Source organism: Berghia stephanieae, chromosome 1, assembly GCF_034508935.2.
Source record: "Berghia stephanieae isolate SIO BIC M18660-M18661 chromosome 1, UCSD_Bste_1.3, whole genome shotgun sequence".
Taxonomy (NCBI): domain Eukaryota; kingdom Metazoa; phylum Mollusca; class Gastropoda; order Nudibranchia; family Aeolidiidae; genus Berghia; species Berghia stephanieae.
In genome coordinates this window covers 72,795,669-72,821,101 of record NC_088360.1, presented here as the reverse complement: position 1 = coordinate 72,821,101, position 25,433 = coordinate 72,795,669, and the positions used below count along the sequence as shown (strand labels likewise).

The following is a 25,433-nucleotide window of genomic DNA, read 5'->3' as shown; positions in this document are numbered from 1 at the left end:
ATTAACCTTAACTTAAATAGTTGAAATGTTCAATAAATATTTCTATTTAAGATAATGTCCATTTATATAAGTGGTATGGTTTTTTTAAATTTCAAAAGCAATTTGCTGGAAGTCAATTAAAACGAAAAGATTAAGTAATGTAATAAAAAGGCTGTGAAACTACGGAAGTCCGCCAATAAAAATAATAAATATATGGTGTATTATTATTATTGAGTTATTACCCTTTGCAATTGTATTACTAATATTTTACTTCCATGAATAATACATTGAATTAAATTTAATTACTCCTAAATAATGTCACAAAATTATATATTTTAAGATTGCATTATATTCTTTTCATTAGTTAACTGCACTTATGCATTGACGTTATATTACAAAACGTATATTCCTATTTATATATATTTCTATAATACCTTGTTCAATGTTACTCAGTCTGTGATATATGATTTATAGAGTTGAAATAAAATAACTTGTTGACTGGCCATCAATGAGTGTCTTCCCTGTCAGTCTTTGTATGCACTGCCTTTGGTGCGTAACAATAATAATAATAATAATAATAATAATAATAATAATAATAATAATAATAATGATAACAAAAATAGTAATAAAAATAATAATTTAAAAAATTAATAATAATAATAATAATAATAATAATAATAATAATAGTGATAACAAAATAGTAATAAAAAATATAATAAAAATAATAACAAAAAATAATAATAAAAATAATAATAATAATAATAATAATAATAATAATAATAATAATAATAATAAACTGACCTTACACCACGGGTTGTTGTAGGTGAAAGTTGTTCTGAGCTCATATGCTCAAATAGCCTCTGGGCTGTGTATTCGGTCCATTACTGTTCATTATCTATATACCATTAGTACCTGATACCATAAATTCTAAAAGCAATTTATTTGCTGACGACACCAAAGATATCTTAGAAAATGATATAAATTCACTATACAATTGGTCTGAAAATGGGCAGCTTCATTTTAATAATACTAAATGTAGAGTGCTGCACATTGGTAGGTCTAACCTTTTATTCTACTATGACATGGGTGACATTAATATGAATGTTATACCAACTACATGCTCAGAAAGGGACTTGGAAATCGTTTTTGATAATAAATTGTGTTTTGATATGTGATTGTATAAAAAGATTTTGTGGGAATTATATACAGAAGTTTTAGCTATAAAACGTTTGTCCAACTTTATAAGTCTGTCATAAATAGTATTTGGAGTCCCTTATTTAAGCGACAGACTGTTAAGATTGAGAACGTACGAAGAAGCGCTAGGAGACTTTTGCCTGACATTCGACATCTATCCTATTTAGAAAGATTAAAGTATCTAAATTTGCCTTCACTATATACATAGACTCGTGCATGGCTTTTACTATAAAGATTATAATGATGTTCTTTAATTATTCGCATGTTACATACTCATGGGAGATAAGTTTAATATATTTGTTGAAAGATGTAATTCGTCTATAATGAAAAATAAACTAATTCAAAGAACTGTGACAATTTGGAATAATCTCAATTTTGAGACAATTAAAAAAAAATTAATTAGTATTTCTAAGAATGTAATTGATAAAGAACTTACCAACATGGTATTTGATTTTGATGAATAATGTAACATGACATTGGATATTATTACATTTTGTATATCAATTATTTTAAACTCTCGAATGGACAAAGTTGGACATGTCAAATTATTGTAAATAATTATACTACGAATATTGAATATGACATTTGTGTATTAGATATTTAATACCTAATATTACGAATATCAATTAACATTGAATATAATTAATAAATTGTATCTATGCAAAAAAAAAAAATTACACAGAACAAGCTTTCTAGAACCTATTAGCTCTTAAACGATACGAAACGATAATAATAATAATAATAATAATAATAATAATAATAATAATAATAATAATAATAATAATAATAATAATAATAACAATAATAATAATAACAATAATTCGATTGTTTCAATCGGTGTAGTAGTAGTAGTAGTAGTAGTAGTAGTAGTAGTAGTAGTAGTAGTAGTAGTAGTAGTAGTAGTAGTAGTAGTAGTAGCAGTGTAGTAGTAGTAGTAGTAGTAGTAGTAGTAGTAGTTGTAGAGTTGTAGTAGTAGTAGTAGTAGTAGTAGTAGTAGTAGTAGTAGTAGTAGTAGTAGTAGTAGTAGTAGTAGTAGTAGTAGTAGTAGTAGTAGTAGTAGTAGTAGTAGTAGTAGTAGTAGTAGTAGTAGTAGTAGCAGTAATAGTAGTAGTGGTGGGATATTGATGCGGTAGGCAAAAGAACAAAACAGGTGGAGAAGGACGAGGAATGAAAGGAGTATAAGGATCAAACGTTTGAAGGAATGGATAGTACTATCATTATGGGATAACACATTAAAGAGAATAAAGTTTTTTTAAATACAGGATGGACGGGGTAGGAGAATTTTATGAGCAAGAGGAAAAGGTAACGGCCGGGGCATGATATGGGGATGAATTTGGTCAAGAGAGAGGGAGGATAGACGAGAGAGGAGTAATGATGAAAAAGAAAGAAAGACAGACAGAGAGGAAGAAAGAGAGAAAGAAATAGAGAGAGAGAGAGAGAGAGAGAGAGAGAGAGAGAGAGAGAGAGAGATTGAGAGAGAGAATGTGTATGTGAGAGAGAGAGAGAGATAGATAGATAGATAGAAAAAGAGCGAAAGAGGAAAAGAGAGTAGACACACACACACACACACACACACACACAGAGAGAGAGAGAGAGAGAGAGAGAGAGAGAGAGAGAGAGAGAGAGAGAGAGAGAGAGAGAGAGAGATGGATTTCCGTAGTTTCACAGCACCTATCCCATTGTGGGAACGTATTTGTTATTGTTTCAATGTCTGTTGTTGTTTGGCTATTGAGTTGTTGTTGTGAATTGTTTTCATGTTGGGTAACCTGTTGGGTGTCACTGTTAGTTCAATTCACTGTTATGTGTTATTTCTTCCCTGAGTTTGTGACGTCACAATGGGTATAAAAACGGGGTTGCATTCATTTCCAAAGCTCTTCTGTGAAATCAGATAGATAGTCAAGTGTTGACTGATTTTAATACATTCCCGGACTATTCGCGTGATGCCTTGATACATGGCATTTTTTACCGCAACGCCCACTTCGGTGGAGACTTTTTCTTAACGTTTTCCTTTATTTTACATATCGTGGACGAGATTGAGAAATCCGTTCACGACACCATCCCGTTTTGGTTTTTTTTTAGTTTTAAGGGGAGGGGAGGGGGGGGGGGGGGAAGACTCCCGACGAGATGATGAAGATGATGATGGCGATTATGATGAATATATGATTACTTTAATACAGGTACTTTTTAAGGGGGAAAGGAGAGAAAAAAGGGTATAGGAAAAGGTATGTAACAGCAGTAAATAAAACAATCTAAACCAATGATAACAAAACAATCGCATTTTTTTTTTTCAAATCTTACCTCACAGAGTCAATGAACACAAATTTGAAGTTAAGAATTCAGTCATGAATATCACTGTTGTAGATTCAAATCGATACGGTTTCTAATGTACAAGGGTTTCATTCCCTTTTCTTCTAACCAACTAACAGAAGCAAAGATTGGACATGAGAACAAGTGACAATTGAAACACTCCATTAAGATTCCCCTATTGAGTAAAATGCTCACCAGTTTGGGAAGCACAAACGCCAAAACAGCCATAAACAGTGTAACCAACTCACACACGTGAAAAGTTGTCAGTAGGTAAGCGCGAGTTTTGCGATAACTGATCATTTTCTTAGCCTCTCGTATCAACGAGAAGAAACAGCGTCACACAATACATTATCTCTGTGATAAATGTGGAAAATTTCAGACAATTTCATTGAATCGATTCTGAGAAACGTTTGACACAGTTTCCCATACCCTTAGAAAAATGACATATTGAGAAAATAGCAAAATAGCTTCCCGTTTTTCACACTTTTCTTACTACCTGTACCATTTTCTACTGTGTTTTTCGTGCCTTTATAGTCTACTTTAAGAATTTGGACTTCACTTATATTATTTCTAGGATAATAAAATATTATTTTCCACCAAAATCTCAAAATCAATTTTTCGAAGGATTTTCCTAATAATTAGACCCAAACCACCCCTTAAGAGACGTGAATGACATTTTAAACTTTTTTGATGTTGTCCTGCTTGGGTTAAGATCGACGTGAACTTATTTCCAGGTCTGATAACCCAATTCATTACGGGCCCATCGTTGTAATGGAAATCGTTAAAAAATGACACAAAATATTGTCCATTACAACAATGTTAAACCGTTCCGTGCGCACGGAATATCGCAAATTCCTCCAAAGTTACAAAATGTGGTGCCGTGATTTTTTTTGCATGCGGGCTTAGTAATATTTTAAGTGACATTACGAATTTTAAATACTAATAGCTAGTGACAGTAGACCAAATAGTTTTCTCACAATGCCGAATTCCTTTGATCTTTTCGTCGTTTTCAATCAGTTTTGACTCAAACTTTAAAATGTTTATGGTAGTGGTGTGTTGATTCTTTTTCCCGTGGGGAAAATATTTACAACAAAGTTGCATTTAATGGCGTAGCTTAGCGAATAATTTTGGGTTATTTGAAATAGTGTTTGAAATAGAATAACAATAGATATCACTTAAATAGTACTTAACAGTGTTGAAAAATGATTCACAGCGTTTATAATTTATATCTTCCCAGGTGGACAACGAACATGTAATATATTGGACACAAGCAGACCGTGGGGTACGTATACATTTTAGACAAGGCATTGATGTAAAAAAAAACAAAAACAAATACAAAAACAAAAAAAACAACCAAAAAAACCCTTAAAAACTGGGGGGGGGGGGGATCCTATGAATAGGACAAGGAAAAATGCCTTTCACAAAAGACATAATCCCCGATCAACTGTTGAACAAGACAACTCATAAAGGTCACACAAAAACCCCACTGGTCACCCATCCAGCTGGGTACATGTTTGTCATTCTTGAATTAAGTTCGCTGTTGAATGGGGGGGGGGGGGGGGGGGGGGGGGGGGAGGGGGGGCTTTGAATGTGAAAATGTGAAAAGTCACTGAGTCTAAACTTCTTTATCCGTGTAATTTTTGTACAGTTTAACCTTTCAAAGGAATCGCAGTTTTCAAATACAAGAGGTGCATAATCAAAATGATATAATTATTAATTTGTCCTCTCCATTCGGAGTTCCTGGTTGTGGGCAATCTATTAATAATATTGCTATTCGCCGCATGCCATGAAAAAGAATTCCGCGCTTCGTCTCACTAGAGAAATACTTGAAAATGTTCCTAATTGACAAATTTGCATGTTTGATCCATATTGTTATCAGTTTTTTTATGAATGTAGAAATCTTATCAGGCAGCTACGCCTCTGGCTTTCAACTATTAACATGTAACAATTGTTTCTGTCAAGTGTGTTAAAAGTGTACAAGTTGCTGTTCCATATATATATATATATATATATATATATATATATATATATATATATATATATAGAGAGAGAGAGAGAGAGAGAGAGAATGTGCTTGGCTAAGAAGCTCACAATATTGCCATCCGGAAGTATAACGAACCAATACACAAAACTATGTGTGACCTTGAACGTTTATATTCTGATTAATACTGTTAAGTGAGAATTACTCATAAACGCGGATGGCAAAAAGCAATAAAAAGGCCTGAGTGACGTCTTCATACTATCTATCTATCTATCTACCGGGTTCGAGTCTCGCTTAGAGCGGTACTTAGTTGAGTACTTGGCTCTTTACTTACATTCTCTTACCATACTCTGGTGTAAAATGAGTACCTGGCCGTTAGCAGCATGTCGGGGGGGGGGGGGGGGGGGGGGGGGGGGGAATGTAATATTGCCGAAAAGGCGTCAAGTGTCGTCTTACATGGTAAGTGTTGCTGCTGGCTTGTAACCCTTGTAAAGCGCTTTGAGTACGCTTAGTGGATATTGCGTTATACAAAAGCTCATGTTTTTAAAAAATATTTGGTGTTAACAAGACGGTCAGAATTTATTTATTTTAAATTGATCAGACATACGAACTTATATGGTTTTTCAAATTGAGAAACTTATATTTATGCTCCTTATAAAGCGCAATATGAACCCTATTTTCATGCATTTGCTTCTACAATCAAAATTTACCTTATCAGCTGTTTTTTGAAGCGGCGCGATACCATTTATATTACGGAAACAATCATAAGATAGTATCTATCAACACAGAGATGTTGTGTTTATGTCTATCTTTCGCTATGGCAAACTGCTGTGTCTCCTAAAGTTTCCAGCGTGCTTGTAAATATAAGGTCTCATCTCTGTTTTAGAGACAGTTGGCCAAAAAAAGAATCTAATAGATATTTTAGAAGCATTTTCCTACCAATTGCCTATAAATCAGATTGTAAATTTGACTTTGTTATGTAAAATAAAGGTCATACATTATATTTTAAAAAGTAACTTTAAATAGTCATATGTTTATTTTGATTTTTTAAAATAAAGAGCTATATACCAGATAAAACTTTGTCGAAACAAAATCATCTGAGGCACGTGTAACAGAAATGTCTACAAAATGACGGCTTCGTCACCTATTTTTTAAGTCAAGATCAGTTGGGGGGGGGGGGGGGGGGGGGGGGGGGAGCTGGAGGCTGTCGTCGTGAAAATGTTAACGGAGAGGTGAAAATGGTAAGACGGGTTGAAACAGTACAATGAGCGTTGGCTGCAAACCTTAGCTACCTATCATTTGTATAAACATCATTGCCTTCATAATATCTCAAATAAATGATGGAAAGACATGAAGGAGGAAACATCATCATTATCATCATCATCATCATCATCATCATCATCATCATCATCATCATCATCATCATCATCATCATCATCATCATCATCATCATCATCATCATCATCATCATCATCATCATCATCATCAGCAGCAGCAGCAGCAGCAGCATCAAAACCAAACACCACCACCACCATCATCATCATCATAATCATCATCACCATCATCACTATCACCATCATCATCATCATCATCAGCATCATCAAAACCAAACAAAACCACCACCATCGCCACCAATTATTATCATCATCATCATCATCATCATCATCATCACCATCAAATTTATAAACTCTTCCCTTAATTCATAAATGATGTTACATTGGTCATCTAGGCATGAGAGACCTCTTTTGTTTTTAGATCCTGATATGCTAATTAAAATAGGGCACTCGCAAACACTGTGTTTGGACAAATGGGTCAAACATCCACATTTGATTAATGTGTCGCCTGTGTATTAACAGGCAAGTGGAAAAAGTATTTAATTTGGTGTAAAAAGGACACGCCGACAACTCAGAGACCGTTTTATTAACATTCCATAACATTACAGGTTGTTTTTGTGCGGCTATGTGGCCATGTGGTATGACAGCGCTTTAGGATTGGAAGTACCTGGGTTCGAGCCTTGCTCGGCGCATAGTTGAGTCCTTGAAAAAGGCTCTATACTCATTCTCTCACCGTACTCAGGCGTAAAATGAATACCTGGCCGTCAAGAACGTTGTCTCTGTCGCAAAAAAAAAAAGTATATCGCCTAACAGGAGTCATGTCTTGTTCTACATATTAAGTGTTGCTGTTGGTCAGTGACCCTTTGCAAAGCGCTTTGGGCACGTTTAGTGGATATTGTGCCATATAAAAGCTCAATCTTTTTTTTTGTTTTTGTTTTCAGTACGAAGTAGAAACCAAAAGTATTCGAAAATCTCCAAGTAGGAAGAACCAAATCTAAAGTTAAATCTTGGCCAATTTTATTATTTTTAAAAATGCTTTATTAGTTTAGAAACCATGCTGGTTAGATATATCAAACTCGTATAAAAATCACGATATCGAAAGTTTCCAAATTTGCGTGTTGTTTTAGCAGTGCAGTGTTATAATAATACACATGTTACTAGTGTAAGTAGTTGCCGCGTCTCGTTGAAAAACAAATGATCAATCGGGACAAAGTCTGGAATAAGTTTTTTGCTTCTAACAATGCAACATAATTTTCAGAACGAACAGAAACCATATTCGATTTATTTCCAAATATCAATTACCTCCAATGTACCCAGACGTGAATCCCATAGACTGCAACATTAATTTGGTCATTGATGGGTTATAAGGTTTGCGCAACGTTTTACACACAGTTAAAAGAATGAATTCAAAATGCATGGGATTGACTCGCTATTCAAGACATAAAAAAAAAACCAACAACATCAGCGAGAACAGTGATGGTAAACTAGAGATAAATCATAACCATATCAAGAGCTACAAAGTAGACTGATCCGCAATAAAAAAAAAAAAAAAACCATGTTAACATTTTAATTTATGGAACCCATGGTGCTGACTATCACCCTCCATATCGTGGGAAAAAATTAATGTAAACGCTCGCCCGAGTACAGAGTATCTCATAAAGAACCACATGCTGCTCGCCCGAGAACAGAGTATCTCATAAAGAACCACATGCTATATTAACTATTTTACTATCTTGAAAAAGAAAACAACTTGACATGGAAAGATAACTAAACATACCCTAGTAGGATGACGAATGGCACGATTACATCCAATTGATAGAAGTCATGGAAAGCGAGTAAGACTATACAATGTGTAAAATACATTTAAAGCTTTCAACTCACATGTCCTCGTTCAGATTAAACTCTAGTTCAGATGTCAAACAAGCTACTAATGACACTGAAACTGATATTTCGTTTAGTTGGCAAATTCGCGTAAAAGAGAAAAAATATTGAAAACACTCATTGTGATAAGAATGCAAAGTGCTAAACTTGGGCATTTTTATATAGAGCAATTACTACTATACATTCTCAAAGCGCTTTATAAGGGGTCCTTAGCCAACAACAACACTTAACATGTAGGACGAGACATGACTCCTGTCAGGCAATATACAATTTCTGTTCGGTCAGAGACAAAGCTGTTAACGATCAAGAACTCATTTTACACCTGATTACGATGAGAGAATGTGAGTAAAAAACATTTTTTCAATGACTCAACTATGCTCCGCTCAAAGCGGGAGTCGAACCCGGAACTTTCCGATCCAAAGGCGAGTGTCATCTCCACTCTTTTACCATATTCAAAGCGTGTCACAATGATTTATTTGCCCTCTCCTTTGCAAGCCTAATGAAGCTAAATTTCCAAGTCAAAACGCATCTTTTCTTACTAGAACTCTTATAATATCTCTCATCGGTAGTCAATCACACGTAAGTACTTTATCCAAGGTGACAATTCTATTGTTTTGTGACAATAGGGGGGAAAAAGTTGTGACGTCACACCTTCTAATTTTCCGGTTCCAAAATCCTTGGAGATCCTTACACAACCAGTCCTTCGGAGGACTAATAATGAATAAGTTATATATTGAATCAAATGTGGCATAATTATTTTAGTAGCAGGATGTATAGACAGATTATAGGGATAACGGGACGTAAAAGAGCGAGGATGGATGACATTTATTGATGACCAGCATATATTTAGACTAGAAAATAAGATCATGTCATCACTCTGAAACGAGAAGAACATTTACACAAAGTATGTATTCAATCCTCTGGAAGAGTGGTTTTACCCTTCCAATGAGATCTGAGCCAGACAGTTTTTGACATCACACTTTTGTTCCCTATGGCCATAGGGTAACTGGTAAATGTCTAAGCCAACATCGGTTGACTTAGTCATGAAAAAGTGAGACACATTATTCCACCTGAACATCGGCACATCGAGGTCATCATTTAGATATTTCCCTTGCCAGAGTACACTGATTAAAATTAAATTTAGCCTGCAATGCAATTTTTCCAATCCTTTCATTGCTGTTTTATATCATATTACAGGTCAGATATCGAATGCATATTTTAAAGCATATTACACTAGTTCTAAGAGGTCTTGCGGTAGTTGTGGCATTTCTACGTTTAAAGCAATTAAGAAAGAAAACCTATTTAACCCAAACAAAACGACCTAAATTTTTTAAATGGCTTTTAGCACATGGTTTTCTTACCTTTTAAGAACTTATGAAGCAGTTAACGTTTCATCAAGTTTTAAAGTCCGGACAATGTAGAAAGTTAAATGGCTTTAACAATTGTATCCCACTATCAGTTCCTGTGTAATGGTATTCCATATACTTGTCAGAAAGATACGGATAATTTGCATACTTCATAAGCCTTCACCTTTCATAGTTTCTACTTTCAGTTGGTTCATACTTTGGGATCATCCAAATATGTTTTTAAAATTCCGTATCCTGCTTTTGTCATTTGACTTTTTGATTTGTCTGAATATGTTATGATTTAATCGACGTTTACTTATTTGCAGGTCTGATAACTCAAATATTTATGGGATCATTGTTGTAATGGAAATACTCTCGAACCAACGCAAAATATTGTCTATTAAAACAGTGTAAAAACAAGCCCATAATTGAGTTTTATTATCAGACCTGCTTTTATGTCGGATTTAACCTTTCATCCTGATAAAAAAGGTGATTGGAAATTAGTTTGTTGACAAGAATGTTATTGAAGTTAGCTCAGGATAGAGAAGGATGGAGGCTGTTTGTCTGTGGCCTATACCCTGACCCAGGGTGAAAAAGGCAATGATGATGATGATGAATACCGCCAAGGCAGTGCCCAATGTTATGTCTCCTCGAGATAGACGAAAATTGTTGCAGCGGTTAGACTCATTCGTGTTAAACACGAACATACGAACATATAGGGTGTCCTTCAACCCCCCTCCCCCCCCCCCCCCCCCCCCCCCCCCCCCCCCCCAAAAAAAAAAAAAAAAAAAAGAAAGGAGCCGCTGTTTGAGAGTTATTAAACAAACATGAGATGACTAATATTAATATAAAGTCAAATTCAATATGCAATTAAGAAAAAAAAAACAGTTAAATAATATTGTTTCAATAATTTTATTCCAGTCCACCGGATGAAGCCTACCAACACACAAAACTAGGTGGGACCTTAAACGTTTATAGTCTGATTTATATATTTTCTTTGGGGTGTGTCTTTTTTACGAAACCCGCCGAAACCCGCCGAAACCCTGCGAAACCCGCCGAAACCCGCCGAAACCCGACGAAACCCGACGAATCCCGACAAAGTTATGGGAAGTAGGTGGCTGTGGGGAGTGAACCTAGAACTCAGGCAAGTGTACACCATTGGGGAGTGAACCTGGGACTGGGTTTCGGCGGGTTTCGTAAAAAAGAACCAGTGCTTTTTTACGAAACCGCGCCGAAACCCGCCGAAACCCGGCGAAACCCGACAATATTCAGCAAAGTTATGGGAAGTAGACCACTGTGGGGAGTGAACCCGAGACTCAGGGAAGTGTACACCAGTCGGGAGTGAACCTGAGACTAAGGTTATCGGCCGGTTTCGGCGGGTTTCGTAAAAAAGAATTAGTGCTTTATTACGAAACCCGCCGAAACCCGCCGAAACCCGATAATATCCGGCAAAGTTATGGGAGTTTGGCAACAGTGGGGGGTGATCCTGGGAGTCAGGGAATTGCACACCAGTGGGGAGTTAACCTGAGACTATGTAAAAAGGATATCAGTGGGAAATAAACCTGGGACTAAAGGGAGATGGATACCATTGAAAGTTGAAGCCGGATATGGGAGTTGAGTACCAGAGGAGAATGAACCTGACACTATAGAAGGTGGGCGCCAGTGGGGAGTGAACCTGGGATTCAGGGAATTGCACACCAGTGGGGAGTTAACCTGGGACTGTGTAAAAAGGATATCAGTGGGAAATAAACCTGGGACTAAAGGGAGATGGATACCGTTGAAAGTTGAAGCCGGATATGGGAGTTGAGTACCAGAGGAGAATGAACCCGACACTATAGGAGATGGGCGCCAGTGTGGAGTGAACCTGGGACTCAGGGAAGTGCACACCAATTGGGAGTTAACCTTGGACTGTGAGAGATGGATAACTGTGGGTATCCGAGCCGAACTATAGGAGTTGGGTGCCAGAGGAGAATGAACCTGACACTATAGAAGGTGGGCGCCAGTGGGGAGTGAACCTGGGATTCAGGGAATTGCACACCAGTGGGGATTTAACCTGAGAGTATGTAAAAAGGATATCAGTGGGAAATAAACCCGGGACTAAAGGGAGATGGATACAATTAAATTTTGAAGCTTGGTATGAGAGTTTGGTACCAGAGGAGAATGAACCTGACACTATAGGAGGTGGGCGCCAGTGGAGAGTGAACCTGGGACTATGTAAACAGGATATCAGTGGGAAATAAACCTGGGACTAAAGGGAGATGGATACCATTGAAAGTTGAAGCCGGATATGAGAGCTTGGTACCAGAGGAAAATGAACCTGACACTAGAGGGGGTGGGCGCCAGTGTGGAGTGAACCTGGGACTCAGGGAAGTGCACACCAATTGGGAGTTAACCTTGGACTGTGGGAGATGGATAACTGTGGGTATCCGAGCCGAACTATAGGAGTTGGGTGCCAGAGGAGAATGAACCTGACACTATAGAAGGTGGGCGCCAGTGGGGAGTGAACCGGGGATTCAGGGAATTGCACACCAGTGGGGATTTAACCTGAGAATATGTAAAAAGGATATCAGTGGGAAATAAACCTGGGATTAAAGGGAGATGGATACCATTAAAATTTGAAGCTTGGTATGAGAGTTTGGTACCAGAGGAGAATGAACCTGACACTATAGGAGGTGGGCGCCAGTGGGGAGTGAACCTGGGACTATGAAACAGGACATCAGTGGGAAATAAACCTGTGACTAAAGGGAGATGAATACCATTGAAAGTTGAAGCCGGATATGAGAGCTTGGTACCAGAGGAGAATGAACCTGACTCTATAGAAGGTGGGCGCCAGTGGGGAGTGAACCTGGGACTATGTAAACAGGATATCAGTGGGAAATAAACCTGGGACTCTTATAGTGTCAGGTTCATTCTCCTCTGGTACCAAACTCTCATATCCGGCTTCAACTTTCAATGGTATCTATCTCCCTTTAGTCCCAGGTTTATTTCCCACTGATATCCTTTATATATAGTCCCGGGTTCACTCCCCACTGGCGCCCACCCCCTATAGTGTCAGGTATATTTTCTTCTGGTACCAAACTCTCATATCCGGCTTCAACTTTCAATGGTATTCATCTCCCTTTAGTCCCAGGTTTTTTTTTCCCACTGATATCCTGTTTACATAGTCCCAGGTTCACTCCCCACTGGCGCCCACCTACTATAGTGTCAGGTTCATTCTCCTCTGGTACCAAACTTTCATATCCGGCTTCAACTTCCAATGGGGTATCCATCTCCCTTTAGTCCCAGGTTTATTTCCCACTGATATCCTTTTTACATAGTCTCGGGTTCACTCCCCACTGGCGCCCACCCCCTATAGTGTCAGGTATATTTTCTTCTGGTACCAAACTCTCATATCCGGCTTCAACTTTCAATGGTATTCATCTCCCTTTAGTCCCAGGTTTATTTCCCACTAATATCCTTTTTACATAGTCCCGGGTTCACTCCCCACTGTCGCCCACCCCCTATAGTGTCAGGTATATTTTCTTCTGGTACCAAATTCTCATATCCGGCTTCAACTTTCAATGGTATTCATCTCCCTTTAGTCCCAGGTTTTTTCCCCACTGATATCCTGTTTATATAGTCCCAAGTTCACTCCCCACTGGCGCCCACCTTCTATAGTGTCAGGTTCATTCTCCTCTGGTACCAAACTTTCATATCCAGCTTCAATTTTCAATGGCATCCATCTCCCTTTAGTCCCAGGTTTATTTCCCACTGATATCCTGTTTGCATAGTCCCAGGTTCACTCCCCACTGGCGCCCACCTCCTATAGTGTCAGGTTCATTATCCTCTGGTACCAAACTTTCATATCCGGCTTTAACTTTCAATGGTATCCAACTCCCTTTAGTCCCAGGTTTATTTCCCACTGATATCCTTTTTTTAGATATTCACAGGTTAACTCCCCACTGGTGTGCAATTCCCTGAATCCCAGGTTCACTCCCCACCTTCTATAGTGTCAGGTTCATTCTCCTCTGGTACCCAACTCCTATAGTTCGGCCGGATACCCACAGTTATCCATCTCCCACAGTCCTAGGTTAACTCCAAATTGGAGTGCACTTCCCTGAGTCCCAGGTTCACTCCACACTGGCGCCCATCTCCTAAAGTGTCAGGTTCATTCTCCTCTGGTACCAAACTTTCATATCCAGCTTCAATTTTCAATGGCATCCATCTCCCTTTAGTCCCAGGTTTATTTCCCACTGATATCCTTTTTACATAGTCCCAGGTTCACTCCCCACTGGCGCCCACCTTCTATAGTGTCAGGTTCATTCTCCTCTGGTACCAAACTTTCATATCCAGCTTCAATTTTCAATGGTATCCATCTCCCTTTAGTCCCAGGTTTATTTCCCACTGATATCCTGTTTGCATAGTCCCAGGTTCACTCCCCACTGGCGCCCACCTCCTAAGTGTCAGGTTCATTATCCTCTGGTACCAACTTTCATATCCGGCTTTAACTTTCAATGGTATCCAACTCCCTTTAGTCCCAGGTTTATTTCCCACTGATATCCTTTTTTTAGATATTCACAGGTTAACTCCCCACTGGTGTGCAATTCCCTGAATCCCAGGTTCACTCCCACCTTCTATAGTGTCAGGTTCATTCTCCTCTGGTACCAATCCTATAGTTCGGCCGGATACCCACAGTTATCCATCTCCCACAGTCCAAGGTTAACTCCAAATTGGAGTGCACTTCCCTGAGTCCCAGGTTCACTCCACACTGGCGCCCATCTCCTATAGTGTCAGGTTCATTCTCCTCTGGTACCAAACTTTCATATCCAGCTTCAATTTTCAATGGTATCCATCTCCCTTTAGTCCCAGGTTTATTTCCCACTGATATCCTTTTTACATAGTCCCAGGTTCACTCCACACTGGTGTACACCGCCCTGATTCCCAGGATCACCCCCCACTGTTGCCAAACTCCCATAACTTTGCCGGATAGTGTCGGGTTTCGGCGGGTTTCGGCGGGTTTCGTAATAAAGCACTAATTCTTTTTTACGAAACCCGCCGAAACCGGCCGATAACCTTAGTCTCAGGTTCACTCCCGACTGGTGTACACTTCCCTGAGTCTCGGTTTCACTCCCCACAGTTGTCTACTTCCCATAACTTTGCTGAATATTGTCGGGTTTCGCCGGGTTTCGGCGGGTTTCGTAAAAAAGCACTAGTTCTTTTTTACGAAACCCGCCGAAACCCAGTCCCAGGTTCACTCCCAATGGTGTACACTCTCCTGAGTTCTAGGTTCACTCCCCACTGCCACCTACTTCCCATAACTTTGTCGGGATTCGTCGGGTTTCGTCGGGTTTCGGCGGGTTTCGGCGGGTTTCGCAGGGTTTCGGCGGGTTTCGGCGGGTTTCGTAAAAAAGACACACCGGTCCCAAGTCAATAACATGAAGTCGACTTTGTTTCTTGACAACTTGTTGATGGAGGAGAAAGTGGACAGAGTGAGTCGAGTTATTCGATATATATGTTTTCTCGGTTCTTGTTAAAATGGCGTCGTCAATCTTAGGGATCGAATAAGATTGAATTAACATTTTTATACGGCCATTGTAAAATCGACCTAAATCGGGGGAAAAAACAACCTTGGCGTCCTGCATCAGAGGGATAAAAATGTTAACGAAGGCTATTTTTCATAGCAGATAGAAATCTGGTTTTCCCTGTAGTCGACACACATACATATACACAGACAACAGACAGACAGACAGACTTGCTCTTTCTTTTATTAATATAAATGAGAAAAATATTTCATTTATGGATATAAAATTCGGAAACATTGTGCGGCTAAGTGGTCTTGTGGTATGACACTCGCTTTCCGATCGGGAGGTCCTGGGTTCGAGCCTCGCTCGGCGCATAGTTGAGAACTTGGAAAATGCTCTTTACCCACATACTCTCACCGTACTCAAGTGTAAAATGAGTACCTGGACGTTAACAGCATTGTCTCTGTGTCGGAAAAAATTGTAATATCGTCTAACAGGCGTCTTGTCTCGTTATACATTTTTTTTTTTCTTTGGTCGTGGGTATCTATATGATGGCCATTGAAAATGTCACTGCAAAACAACAAACAATTTTAAAATAAAACACCTCTAAGCCTGGAAATGAATGAGAGAGATCTATTGATAGTATGCACTTGGCTCAGAAGCTCATAACTAGTGCCGCGCTGAGGACCGGTCCAAGGACCGGTCCCACGGTCTTTTAGCTGTGAACCGGAGACCGGTCCCATAGTGGAAGACTGGCGGCGGTCCTCACTTCTTATCACCTTTCAACGGTCTCGCGCCATACTAGGCTACTTCCCCAGCGATTCGTTGCCTCGGTTGCCTATCTTCCACCAATCACCACCCATCCCACTTAATTAATCGCACCCACCCCCCTTTGCCATACACTAAACGACACAGACGACCATACAGGCAGACGACCACCAACCTCCACTCCGCAAACTGCCCTTTCGTGTGTGAGATGGGGGGAACAGGAGGCGCACGCCTTGGACGATTCCATTATACGGGGTAAATTTCAAAATTTACTACACCATAATGATCGCAATGACAATGATATATGGTGAAGGCATGACCCCTCTTCTCTAATGGGTTATTGTTTGAAATGTATGTGACTACTAAAGATGTGTGTGTTTGTGTGTGTGTGTGTGTGTGTGTGTGTGTGTCGAACCTAGCAAGTAGCAAATCCGATTTTTTGTTTTCTTTTGTCCATCTCTTGTCACCACTCCTTTCTATCGCAGTGTTGTCATTTAAAATAATACAATAATATTAAAATTTCGTTTTGTGTTTTTACTAATCAAATAATATGAGTTTCATTAGTTTCTTCCTTCCAAAAAACCCAGTTATAACGTCTGAATTTTAAAAAGTCCAATAGAATATTTGGGGACCCCGATAGCTCAGTTGATAGAGCACTCTCTTTATACGCAAAGGGCCAGAGATCGATCCCGGGTGCAGTCGAGTTTTTTCTGAATCCCTGTCTACTCAGCAATGAATGGGTAGCTGAGTTTGTTAGATCTGGCGAAAAGTCACCATCGACCCTCTTATTACCTCATCCATGCCCTCTTATTATAACTTCACGTCTCTCTCTTACTCTTCAATGCTCGCTGCCCTCTAATGTGTGTGGGGGGGGGGGGGGAGGGGGGGGTAGGAGTTGCGTGTGTGTATCAACGCCACGAACAACTCGATCAACGCCTTGGGCGATGCCATTATCTCCGTTAATGGGGATAAATTTCAAATTTTATTAAATTATCGAAGTAACAATGAAGTAGGGTGAGCAAATAAAGAAGGCATCACCCCTCTTCTCTAATTAGGTTACAATTTGAAATGAGTGTGACTACTCCGTGTGTTTTACTCCTGTAGACCACGGTTTTCATCGTGTAGCGGTCTTTAACAGTTCAAGAATGAACGATCCCACGGTCTCAAAGGTCAAACCGGTTCGAATTTCCAACAGTCTCTCAGGAATGTTCAATGTCGAAAAGGACCGGTCCTAGGACCGGTCCTTGCGGTCTTCATTTCCCAAGGACCGTAGGACCGTGGTCCTTAAGCTTGCCAAGGACCGCCCCGCACTACTCATAACATTGCCATCCGGAAGTATAACGGACCAACACACAAAACTGTGTGTATCCATGAACGTTTATAGTCAGGTTAATACAGTTCAGTGAGCATTACTCATAAACGCGGATGGCAAAAAACAATAACAAAGACCTGAGTGACGTCATCTTCGAACCATCTATTTCCAGGTTTCGTCCAACCGAGTCATCAATCACATGATTTGTTGTTGTCGAGCGATTGGATATTTCTTAATAAATGTAAACACGCTGCTTTGTTTATGAAAGTTGTAAACAAACCCATGACCAATCGCAATGTTAGATTATGTATTTCAAAAGCTGTGAACACTTTTCACTATGTAGGTCACTTTGAGCACATTTTGCAATGTGACCAATGACCTCGAGCACATGGAAAGGTAATATCGCTCATCCCCATTATGAAACAGACTAGGTATTGATGCTGTGTGTATTCACAAGCCAGATTTAACGTACCAACACACAAATCTTGTATAATCTCTAATGTTTCAAGTCGATTAAAAGAATTTAGTGAACTACTCATAAAAGTGGCTGGCTAAAAACAATAACAACAAGCTGAGTGGCGACAATTTCGGTCCTTCTATATGAGTTATGCTCTCTAAATGTTATCAATCTGTGGTTTAACGCTCGCTTCCTTCGTCATTGTTATCTTAACAAGAAATTACCAGATACAAACATAAATCAAACATTTATATAATGGATATCATATGACAAGTAATTTCTTTTTCTATATACCTGATGTCGTTAACTTGGCAAAGAAAAAATAAGAGTAATTTAGCTATTTTAATTTTTAAAAACAACTTGATAAAAATATGTATAAAATAGTATCACAAGTACCCTTAATAAATCAAGCAGATAAAAAAACATTACATAATAATTTCAAAATAAAATAAGTAAAAATATTATCAAGAGTACCCTTAATGAATCGAGTTACTAAAAACACTTGCCATCATTTGATTACAATACAGATTATTACGTCTTGTCGAGGAGAAAATATTTTTTAATAATATTATAGAACCGACAACTCCGCAAAAACGGAAATATAAATCAGTGTTATGAAATTTCCTTCACCCTGCCTACATTTTAAAGCGGATGATTGACGTGGCAGAATCATTAATGGCCGTAATAACGGTCTTTACACCTCTTATCGATGCGCAGCCAGGTATTCTCGTAGCAATTCACTGATTATTGTCATAAATTAACGATTGGGAGCTTGGGAAATCCGGAATAAATTGAAAGAAAGTACACAAGATATTCTACTGTGTCGACCAGGGAATGCTCACAATTCCATAAAATTCTGCTGCATTTTGTTTGTTGATATTTTCTTTCATTTTTTTCGTGGGTATGTGCGCATTGTTCTGAAGCTTTTTTTATTCTATTTTTAAAATTCTTAAATTTTTTTTTTGGGGGGGGGGGGGTGTTTTTTTTTTTGTTTTTTTATTATTGTTTTGGAGAAACTTCAACAAAGGGTTATAAATTCGAGATGAGTGTGGTTTCAACAGGATTGCGTACTTAACTCCCTGTAGGTAGGTACTTCACACTCACTTTGACAACTGCGTGATCAACATATCATGAATGAGCGTCTCATTCACCCGATTTGACGCCATTGGACTTATTTGTGTGGGGTCATTTCAAAAGTTATATCTACGCAACACGACCGTCAACTATTCGTCAACTGGAAGACAACACCGAGAAGGGAGTGAGAAACATAACTCAGGAATAGTGCTAAGGAGTGATACAGAACTTTTAGAAAAGATGGACTGCTTGTTTGCAAAATGATGGGAAAATATTTTGAACATCAGCGTCTGGGTTGCAAATTTAACAAATCCTCTAGATATTCTTTGTGTGATCATTAACACGATTGTATTCTACTGTTCTTTGTAAACCACTATCAGTAAATACATCATTTAACATTTGTTTCTTGCTTTTCTTTGTCTCATCGGATTTCAGCATGTTTTTCCTTTACAATGTTAGTTTGTTTATAATCACGCTCTAAATTTCATCTGGTGCCTTGCTTCCGAGCGTGGGCGATCATGTTTTTCCAACACTCCCTATCGTTCTTTGCCCAGATAGTCTCCACATCACTTCTTCCGTGTGTCTATTTCCCAGTGCTATCCACCAATTTCGTCCTCAGTCTTCCTGTTGCTCGCTTTCCATCTATCAGTCCTGTTGTCACTCGCTTCTCAATCCTCTCTCTCATCATGGCCAAAGAACCTTGCTTGTCCTCTTATTCTAGCAAAAAAGAGTGTTTCTGTATCCTGCCTCCATCTGTGTCCAGGACATTCTCAGCACATGTCTCAAGAATCACATCTCCACCGCTCCTATTTTCCATTACAGTGCTGTTTTGATGGTCCATGAAATAAAATTGGCGTTATTTAGCATTGCAGTATTTTCATTTTGATGGGCATCGTCATAGCTCGGTTTGTCAGCATTGGTCTAATTTTCATACATATCTTGGCATTTTGTAAAATTGGGTGTTCTATATTGTTTGCGGAATAGGTTTGGAAATTGTCATGTTGAGTTGCCCCATTATGGGTCTTATTGTGTTCAAGTTTGGGTTATCTACCATCACTGTCTAATGAGTGATAACATTTTACTCGTATTTAGTAGGTGGCTAGTTGTCTTGCAAATCTCCAGGGATTATCCACCACAAATACTTCACGATTGAAAAAAGTTGAATTTCTTATGTTACACTTCTAGTTTTTTATAGTTTGTCATACCCCATTCACCTTTCACTCTTATTGTACCGGTTGCTATTTAGAGCCAGTGTCTCGTTTACATCTAAGTGCAAACTCCCTTGTCCAAAATACACGATGCAAGGGGTTTAATAATGGATTCAACAATGCACGGACTAGATTTTAGAACAGTATCAGTTATTTACAGTTATTTATTTATTTATTTACCCCGTGTGGTGTCCGGGGTCCCTCAACTGAGAGGGTCAAGAATAGCCCAACGCCAAGCCAGCGTGTCGTAAAAGGCGACTAATGGTGTGTGATTCCCCCATCTTTGAGTCACCTGGTCCTCCAGGTTGGTGGTTGGCAAAGGGTTAACACCCCTTTCCGTTAAACTCAAACCGTTACAGAAACGCAGACAGACAAACCAAATCCTTTTTTTTAGCTTGGGCGACCGAAGAGTTTCTGGAATTACAGAATTTATGAAGGACAACAGACAAAGCCGAAAGGACTCTGCTGACCCGATGACGTCTTCGCCAAACAAGCAGCTTCGAATTGCGTCGTGGAACGTTCGCACCATGTATGAAGCAGGAAAAAGCTCTCAAGTTGTGACTGAGATGAGAAGATACAGGCTGCATATACTTGGAGTAAGCAAAACCCACTGGATACAATCCGGACAGAAACACCTCAAGTCTGGGGAGAAGATTTTATATTCAGGGAGAGGGGACGGGATTCATACACAGGGAGTAGGAATAATTCTAAGCAAGTTTGCCCAGAAGTCACTGAGAGGATGGGAACAACACGGAGAAAGGATCATCATGGCGTCCTTTACAACACGGAGTAAGAAGATCAGCATGAACATTGTACAGATCTATGCCCCAACAAATGATGCAACAGATGAGGACGAAGATACATTTTATAGTCTGCTACAACAAGTCATTGACAAGTTGCCAAGGAAAGACATCAACATATTGATGGGAGATGTTAATGCAAAAGTGGGACAGGATAACGTAGGTTATGAAGGTATCATGGGACGTCATGGCATGGGAGAAATGAAAGATAATGGTGAGAGATTTGCAAATTTCTGTGCATTCAACAGTTTGGTGATTGGAGGATCAGTGTTCCCCCCATAAGAGGGTCCACAAAGCAACTTGGGTCTCACCAGATGGTGTGACAGAGAATCAGATTGATCATTTTTGTATCTCTCGAAGATTCAGACGTTCATTGGAAGATGTGACAGTACGGAGAGGGGCAGATGTTGGATCAGACCACGACCTGCTATTGGCAAAACTTAAGCTCCGACTCAGAAAACATGGGACCAGATCACATACAAGAAGAAAATTCGAGGTGAATTCACTTGATGGGGAAAAGAATGAGGAATTCAAACTACAATTGAGTAATAGATTCCAACCGCTTATTGAGCTCGAGGAGGACATAGATGTAGAGTCACATTGGGCAAAGATCAAGGAAGTCAACGTAACAACTTGCCACGAGGTATTGGGGGTAAAGAAATCGGAACATAAAGAATGGATAAGTCCAACCACCTTGGACCTTATTAAAAAGAGGAGAACAAGGAAGGAACAAGTGAATGCAAGCCGAACAAGGGCTTCAAGACTGGATGCACAAGAGCAGTATCGAGCCATAGCTAAGGAAGTCAAAAGATCTGTGAAGAAATACAAGGAAGCATTCATGAACAGACTTGCAGAGAAAGCAAAAGCAGCAGCGACAGGAGGACACATGAGGATCCTTTATCAAACTACCAAGACACTTGCTGGAAAATATGGGAAACCAGAGATACCAGTCAAAGACAAAGATGGGAAAACTATTTTTGAAAAGAGGCTCAATCTGAACGATGGAGGGAACATTTCAACTGCCTTCTGAACAGACCACCACCAGACAACCAGCCAGAATCTTTGCCTGCAAGGAATGAGCTACCAATGAGCTGTGATCCACCATCGATAGCAGAGATTGTGGGTGCCATTAACAAGATGAAAAGGGGGAAAGCTGCTGGACCAGACCAGATTCCACCGGAGGCTCTAAAAGTTGATGCGGAAAGAAATGCTGAGGCCCTGCACCCACTATTTGAGGGAATCTGGAATGACGGGATATTCCTAAAGGATTGGAAGGAAGGACATCTTATCAAGCTTCCAAAGAAAGGGGACCTCAGTAATTGTAATAATTATCGAGGCATCACTCTTCTTTCTATCCCAGGAAAGGTTTTCAACCGTATTATTTTAGAGAGAATTAAGAATGCAACAGGTGCTAAACTGCGGGACGAACAGGCAGGTTTTCGGAAAAACCGTTCAACAACCGACCAGATTGCCTCTCTGAGAGTCATAGTGGAACAGTCTATAGAATGGAACTCTCCTCTTATTGTCAACTTTCTGGATTACGAGAAGGCTTTCGACAGTATTGACAGAGCAACATTGTGGAAAATTCTGGCACATTATGGACTCCCTGAAAAGATAGTAAACCTCATTAAGGAAATGTATGAAGGATCAAGTTGCAGGGTTGTACATGAAGAGCAGCTTACTGACAGCTTTGAAATTAAGACTGGTGTCAAGCAGGGATGCTTGCTCTCACCATTCCTATTCATCCTTGCCATTGATTGGCTAATGAAGGAAACCTCCAAAGGGAGAAGAAATGGGATACAGTGGACCCCCTGGACACAGTTGGATGATCTGGATTTGCAGATGATCTGGCTCTTTTGTCCCACACCCAGGACCAGATGCAAGCAAAAACCACAATTATAACAGCCTCTCGGAATCAATTGATCTAAGAATTCACCCTGCAAAGTCAAAGGTCTTGAGGATAGGTACGCGTTAAAGGGAGCAGATCAAAGTAAAAAATCAGGAACTCGAAGATATAGACACTTTCTGCTATCTCGGAAGTATAATTGACAAGGATGGAGGCACGGAAGCAGAGGTGAAAGCACGAATAGGAAAGGCACAGGCTGTATTCACATCTTTGAACAGATTTAGGAGAACTAAAGATATCTCCCTTCGACTAAAGCTAAGACTTTTCAACTCAAACGTGAAGTCTGTCCTACTGTATGGCTGTGAAACTTGGAACGCATCACAGGCATGTATAAGGAGGGTACAGATTTTCGTAAACAGGTGCATGCGTAAGCTACTCAGAATAAAATGGATGGAAAGAATAAAAAATGAAGAAGTATGGAAAAGAACACAGCAGAAACCAGTGGGAGAGGAAATAGGAAGAAGACGATGGAGGTGGATTGGACACACGCTTAGAAACAATGACTCAACTATAACAAAGAAAGCATTGGACTGGAACCCTCAGGGCAGAAGATCAAGGGGAAGGCCACGAGGAACATGGAAAAGAATTAAAGAAGCTGATATACAGAGAAGTTGTAAGACCTGGAATGAGATAAAAAAGTTTGCTCGGGATAGAGAAGGATGGAAACTGTTTGTCTGTGGCCTATACCCTGACCCGGGGTGTAAAAGGCAATGATGATGATTTATTTATTTGATTCTTAAAATACGGGTTTACTATTATTCTCGCTATTGAAAATTACATTGTATATGGAGAATATCATGGGGATAGGTATAAACATAATGTGATGTGATTTATTGGTGAGAGTGGCGACACGTCTGTCACCTGGCGATAAATCACAGCTGATGGCACAGAGACGAGGTCGTGGGAACTGAAGTATCGGAGTAACAAGAGGGCTACTTCGCTTACATTCAACTACAAGTAAATCCTTCCGTAATTTGGTCATTTTGAGATAATAGGCTAGATCACCCGTTACGGTGGTGTGGAGTTTTAAGCCCTTAAAATTATAAAAAATAAATATGAGAGAGAGAGAGAGAGAGAGAGAGAGAGAGAGAGAGAGAGAGAGAGAGAGCGACGGGGTTCTCGGATCATTTTGGCATGAAATACCAAACTAGTCATAAAAAAATGACAAATGGTCTGAAAATAGTCCACTGATTTTCTTGTAAAATTCACGTAAAAGTATAAATATATCTCTAATTTGTCATCACCTTGTCTTGCCACTTTAGGGGTAAAAATTAGTTAATTGTGAGTCATTATGGTGTACTTTCCTATCAAATAATATGTTAAAATTATGTAATAATTGATAACACCCCTCCTCCCCCAAGGCCAAAATGCCAAACCCAATTTTCCCATGCCAAACAGATTCAAAGAAAATGCCAAGTTTGTGAATTTGTATTAAAAAGCCAAACTGGCAGCCCGAATGCGCGTACGCCCGCGCGCGCGCACATGTGTGTGTGTGTGTGTGTGTATGTGCGTATGTGTGTGTGAGAGAGTATGTAAGCGCGCGTATGTGAACGGATTATGTTACATGAATGAATGAAGTCGACGTCACTCTGTCAATTGTTATCGTTTTTAGACGGCCAGATAGGTGTTTAGTTCTCATTGGATTATCTCAACCAGGCTATAAACGTTAAATGTATTTTTGTGTGTTGTTGCGATTGATCAAGTAGATATAGCAGGTGAATAGTTTACTTAAACGCATACCATCGATAATAATAGCTATTGTCTTCCATTGTTTACTGGATAATAAGTGTTCGGACTGTTCGAATCAGGTCTAGGGGCACGGTTATGTTTCCTACCACTGCGAGTTAATTAACCAGTAGATTTTTGACAAATCAAAACATGGAATTTGTGACACGCCTTCACACGTGCTCGGACAAACATAGTTGGTTGTTTATAAACAATAATGAGGACGAATTCGACCTCCATCTGATCGTTGTTATTGTTTTTATATTGACAAATGAGTGACTAGTTATCACACGATTTTCTCGATCATATTATAAACGTTTAAGTTTACACATAGTTTTCTGTGCTGATTCTACTGATCAAGCGGTAGAACAGTAGGTATTTTACTTAACCATTGATAGTAAAACCTGTGTAGTTTGCTGTGTCTACCAATCACTGCCATTGTTTACATTATGACGATTGTCCGAGAGGCGTGGTTATCTACCGGTTTGAGATAGTGCGTTCACGACGGTTTCTACAACTTCACACTGGAACTTGCGGGATGGCAAACCTGCCCCCCCCCCCCCTCCCCACTCCCGTCCATAAAAAAAAGACAACAAACAAAATCATCGACATCATCATCATCATCATCATCATCATCATCATCATCATCATCATCATCAT

At 39.3% G+C, this 25,433-nt stretch overlaps 1 protein-coding gene across 5 annotated transcripts in view; it reads right to left on the bottom strand.

The window, feature by feature from the left end:
* The window catches only part of LOC144956123 (N-acetylated-alpha-linked acidic dipeptidase 2-like), a 79,446-nt gene that overhangs the window by 44,216 nt on the left and 9,797 nt on the right, over positions 1 to 25,433 (bottom strand). The window contains exon 1 of one of the 5 annotated variants that reach the window (XM_078886549.1): positions 8,573 to 8,692. The exons of 2 other annotated variants lie outside the window; for them this stretch is intronic. The gene's annotated coding sequence lies outside the window, so the exon portion shown is untranslated. Of the gene's footprint in view, positions 1 to 3,471; positions 3,609 to 3,675; positions 3,775 to 8,572; positions 8,693 to 25,433 lie in introns of those variants that run through there. 2 more of the 5 variants (XM_078886552.1, XM_078886483.1) reach the window with 2 other exon arrangements.